Genomic DNA, 6,000 nt, shown 5'->3' with positions numbered 1-6,000 from the left:
AGCGGCATTGGGACCACAATGCCTGTAGCCGGAGCTCAATCTGTCTTTCAGGGGGGAAATGGAATTGGCTAACCTATCCATGCCCTGAGCCAACATCTCATATGTAGCCCCCTGCTGTTGTGCAACAGAATACATAGCCTGCTCCTGAACATCATTGCCTGTTGGCACACGGCCACCACATTGGCGGGCCCCACGCCTGCTTGGCCCAAGGAAACCTGGCCCTTGATGTGCTGTTGCTGTCTCTGGCTGCAGGACTGCATCCCTCCCTTGAGCAGCTGTCCCAGGAATAGGAGCCAATACTGTGGAGCGTGGCCTTGCAGCCGTAACCACCACAGACCGATGTTCCAGCATTGACTTGTGAGGGTTCTTCCCCCACTACCGATGTCTGGGATAGGCCAGCACCCACAGTTGAATCACTCACCTGCGACTGTTCCAAGGAATCCATGTTTAATTCGCCACCAGAGCCATAGGCTTCCTCAGAAGCAGGGTCAGAGTAAGTAATGCCGAGGATGGACTGTAGCACCAGTGGATCTTCCTGGGCTACCACGCCACGTTCTCCACTGGTGCCTGGTTGTGGCCCACTCTCCTCCACCTCCACCACCTCCTCCTCTGCATCCAGTGCATCATCACCTTCAAAAGGACATAAAAATACATGAAGACACTTTTAAATAGCATATGCCACACACATAGACATGCAACACATCAACCTGCCATGTCAGTGAGGTCACAAACTCTGGCACATATTGTAAGGCAAGGGTATCATGAAAGCAGACATGTATGTGTGTCATAGGGCACAACACCACATGTAGTGCATGGTGCACATCACCTGCTTCACACACAAGCACCAGACTGGCATAGTTGAGTCACCAGCATCAGTGATGAACACACACAGATGCCCCTAGCATTGCCATGCCTGAACCGTCAAACAGCATGACATGGAAATAACAATTACCAAAAACACAAGTGTCACACAGTACAACAATGTTAGGGTGGTGGAACAGAGTGAAGGCAGGCACAACGAATCCATGAGTCCAGGTCACATTGGCATAACGCAAGTGGATAGGCATGTAGAAGGGGAGACCTGGGTTTGGATGTGTGAGGGGGGCATTGCAGTACATGTGAATGTGCTCAACATAGAATATAACTACATAATTGGGAAATGCAAAATTGTGGGAGGACGGCAGTGGAAGGGCAAGTGAATTAATCCGGCATGAAGCATTGTCAGTGGGTTGTACGGATATTGTGAATACACCCCAAGTGCAGGTGGTGTCTGGGAGCCAGTGCCATCATCACAGTCCTAGGGTGATACCTGGGCCCAAAACAAAAGGCCCATTCACACAGTCCAGTCCTGGGTGAGTTGCAGAGAGAAGAGAGTAGTAGCACAGAAATATATGTATAGTGTGTCGCTGTAGGCCAGCATAGGAATAACCAGTCCCCGGGAGACAGTGAGCTGCTGGGGGAAGGAGTGGAAAGGTAGGATACCTCTGAGGAGGTACAGCTGGCAGGGTGACCTCTCATAGACATCAAGAGATGGGACGAGACAATGCGAGTGTGCATAGGAAGATCATCACAGGCAAGTGAGACTGGACAGAGAGTGACATGGAATGAGTGAGCAGAAGTGGTGATGAGCATTGACCCGGTGTACAGCACATTGTCCGTATGTAGTCTGCATGACAACAAGCACATATCAGTCCACTATGACACAGTCAACACATGGCAGTCATGTAAACCTAGGCATAACTGCAAAACAATCATGACACTTCATCAAAGCAACATACACATGTCCCGGACACACATGCCTCACCACTCACCGGACGATCCCTCATAAACTGGCAGGTCTCCCACGCCTTGGATCTGCCCCACATCAATGAGATCACTGACAATCTCTTCATGTGGAGTGAGTTCCTCCTCCTCTGGTTGTGTCCCACACCAGAGTAGAGGCATAGTTGGAACCCAGCTTATCCTTGGCTCTGCGTTTGAGGTCATTCAAACGCTTGATCACTCCTGAGCTGTGCGCCTCTCATGACCCACAGCGTTTATACGATCTGTGACGTGCTGCCAGTGTGCCATATGCTGAGGATGCGTATGTGTGCTCCCTGCACGCACAAGCATGTCCCGTCCGTGCTCCAACAGTAGTCCACGAGGATATCGAGTTCCTCATTACAGAAGCTCTTCTTCCACGACGTGTGGGGCTCCTGTGCCGTGCCTTGGTTTGTAGCCTTTACCCCTACTGCACGATTTTGCTTCTTGCAAGGTGGTGCAGACCCAGAGTGTCTGGGAAAACTTGGGTGAGTATGGGCTGGAGTAGTGGTGTACTGGGCCATGGTATCAGCCACTGATGGAACGACAGTAGGCTGGCTTGCAGGTATCCGTGCCAGGGTGCTGGTGCCAGTAGCTTTCTCTGTACGTCCCTTGCCCTTACGTCTGGTTGCCCTGACAGGAACATCTGCACCTGAGTCACTCTGGGCCTGTGCTGGGACCGCTACAGTCCGGTCTGGGTGACCCTGAGCCTGAGTGATGGTAGCCGCAACTGCCCCTGCAACTTCCACACCCTGACAGCTCTGGACAGCAGATGACACTGCTGGTGTGTGACCCCGGGTGCTGGTGCCTGTAGCTTTCACTGCATGTCCCTTACCCTTAGGGAGATGGAAGTCTGCCCCTGAGTCAATCAGGTCGTGGGCTGGGACCACTACAGTCTGGGCTGGGTGACCCTGAGCCTGGGTGGTGGTAGCTGCAGCTGCCCCTGCAGCTTACACACCCTGGCAGCTCTGGACAGCAGATGACACGGCTGGTCCGGGACCCCGGCTGCTGGGGACGTGAGCATCAGCTGCATCTCCCTGACCCTGTTGGGTGGGGGGCATAGCTCTCCCTGCATGGGCCTGGACACCTCAGATACCTTGCCCACCTCACCCACCTTGTACACCTCAGCCACCTTGGCCACCTTGGCCACCTTGCCCACCTCTGCCAGGTCGCCCACCTTTGCCTCCCTTCCCACTTTTTGCCCTCCCAGTCATGGCACTGATGGACTAGCGCAATGGGAGGTGCAGCTAACAATTGTCCTGGGCAATTGGAGTGAGGAGGGAGGGTACGTGATGGAAAATGTACCTCTGTGCTCCAGCAAGGCTTTATGTAACCCCTGAGGAAAAAATAATGGGTCACGTAACGCTCAAGCACCCTAAAAACAAAAATTAACGTGTATGCGACCCCTCGGTAGCCCATGTGTGAAGAAAAAACATCACACAGTACGCTGTGACATCCAGCAACACAAAAAAAGCATATACGAGGAACACGTAGGGTACTATGACCTCATAAATGGGGTATGTGACACACAGGGGCAACCACAGTATCAAAAAAGCATGCGCGACTCACCGTCTGCCTCGTAGAAAGAAAAGAAATTACACATGTGTGTGCGCGTAGACAACTCCCCCGCCAAAAGAAGTACACACTCGAACAGTAGTGAACAATTCGCATGGGACCCCAAAATACTCTGAAGTCCACCTGTCCATCGACAACAAAATGCACTGTTACGCTCACCTGGCTCCCACAGGGGCGTCGGTCGGACCCGGACAGCTGCGGTCTCCACTCACGTGATGCGTAGTGCAGCGATGACTGACTGGATCTGCCCTCCTAATCTTGTCTGCTTAACCTGTAGAAATATTCTCCTGCAAGTGGAGAGATGGAATTAGCCACTTGTGGATTCAAGTGATGGCTCCCCCACAGTCCTCCCCAACTAATCACCTCCGAAATGCCCTCACAGCAATCTCACCTTATATTCTTGAAAGATGAGCTCTCCATCCTGCGTGGATTTGCAGGGGCGCGTCGATTCCAGTTACTTCACTGGGTTGAAGGCTCGGGAGAGTTACGGAGAGTATTGACTCTGAGGTTCCTGGTGAGGACCAGTAAGTATTAAGTTCATAGAGTTCAATATGTCCGATGTTCACTCTTTTCCCCCCTTTCCTTTCTTGTCTTGCAGCTGGCTCGTGAAAAGATGCTCTTGTGGCAGCTGGTGGCGCTCAGGTAAGAGTCTGTATTAACCGGCGCTGTCCGGTAAATGTTGCACGTGGGAAAACCTGTTGTTTTGTCTCTCTTTACAGATGCGGCACGTGAAAATATGGAGAGTCACAAAAGGATGTCTCCGGTGGTAAATCAGGTAAGTCTATGGTGGTAAGAATTATATATGTTGGTTCCCTCGGCTCACCTTGTGGTTTTATTTTGTCTCCTAGGTGCCGAAGTTCGGCGAAGAAATGATGGAGGCAGCACCGACCCGAAGGATGCTGTGAAGACTGGTGAGTATGGCGCGGCGCTGCAGCTGGAGGTGCGGTGCATGCAGAAATGATGTTCTTTACAGGTCTGGAGACGAGATGGATCCAGAATCAGGTGTGGAATAGAAATAAGTTTGTTTTCTAACCTTGTCCCTTTCTTTCCTCTTTGTTTTAGGAGCTCCGTATTCGAGTCGGGCGTGGCAGAAGACTGGATGCAGGCTGCAGGCACGGTGAGCGTTACGCTGCTGGATGCAAAATAACGCAAAGCGTGTGTTGCTGGTCGGGCGTGGTTTAAATAGCCTCAAAAGTAGTCCCAGGTAAGAAGTCCCTAGAACCACACCCGAGTAAAAAATAGTCCCTGTAGAAAAATAGTCCCTTTCAGGCTTCATGTTGGATTGGAGTCATTTGCAGCATGGTCTGCCTGAGGTAAGTAATGACTATGAGCCTGGCGCCTTAGGCCCCAGGACTGATTTCTACTATGAGCCTGGAGCCTAAGGTGCCAGGACTGAACCCAGATAGCCCCTAGCCGGGGCTACTGAGGTTTTACTAAATGTCTAGATGCCTGCTCCCGGGGCTGATGGGCTTGGTCCGGGTGCCTGGGGGTAGGCATCATGACAGCACTCCCCCCCAAGGCCCCTCCTAAAGTTGTTCTTCCCCTGGGCCCTGGTTTGTCTGGGAAGTTCCGATGGAATATTTTCACCAACCGAGGTGCATGGACGTGGTCACTAGGTTCCTATGACCTTTCTTGTGGTCCGTAGCCCTTCCAATCGATTAAATAAAAAAGTTTTGATTTAACCATCTTGGAGTCCAGGATATTTTTTACCTTGAATTCAGGTTCTCCATCTATCAAGATGGGGTCGGGTGGTTTGGTTAATCTTGTTCCTGCTTGAACTGGTTTTAAAAGTGAAACATTAAAGACAGGATGAATGCGCATATTAGAGGGTAATTCCAATTTGACGGCTACCAGGTTGATAATGGCCTTAATAGTGTAAGGTCCCAAATATCTAGGGTTAAAAGTCCGAGTTCCCTTCAGAGGTATGTGTTTTGTAGCCAGCCAAACTTGATCCCCAATCTGGTATTGTTGAGTTTCACTTCTATGTTGATCATCATTCTTCTTATATTTCTCTTTTGCTTGTTTCAAATGTTATGTTGCCTCTTTAAAGGCTTGTGTAATAGTAGAATGCAAATGACTAACTGCAGCCATTCTAAATGCTGAGGCGAATCTAGTTCTGAGGTTCGAGGGTGATGTCCATATATGGTATAAAAGGGGCTTTGTCCGGTTCCTGAATGTACAGAGTTATTGTAAGCATACTTGGAAATCCATAAAATATCTTTCCAATTACTTTCGTTCTGGTGTAGCATGCAACGTAGGTACTGTTCAAGGGTCTGGTTGGTCCTCTCCGTCTGACCATCGGTCTGGGGATGGTGACTGGTTGATAACCTCACGTCGATTTGCGCCAGTTGACAACATTTCTTCCAAAAATGTGAAATGAATTGACTACCTCGGTCAGAGACCAATACGGAAGGAAATCCGTGTATTCGAACAATGTTTTCGAGGAACTCCTTGGCCAGAATTGGAGCAGAAGGTAATCCCTTTAGAGGAATAAAGTGGGCCATCTTGGAAAAAAGATCCACAATAACTAGAATGGTGTTAAATCCATTAAATGGAGGTAGATCTGTAATAAAGTCTAATGATAAGGTATACCATGGTGTAGGTGGAATATCCAAAGGTTGTAAG

The sequence above is a fragment of the Ambystoma mexicanum genome, chromosome 5q (genome assembly GCF_040938575.1).
Source record: "Ambystoma mexicanum isolate Mex_15411 chromosome 5q, UKY_AmexF1_1, whole genome shotgun sequence".
Taxonomy (NCBI): domain Eukaryota; kingdom Metazoa; phylum Chordata; class Amphibia; order Caudata; family Ambystomatidae; genus Ambystoma; species Ambystoma mexicanum.
Note: the sequence above shows the minus strand (reverse complement) of the source record.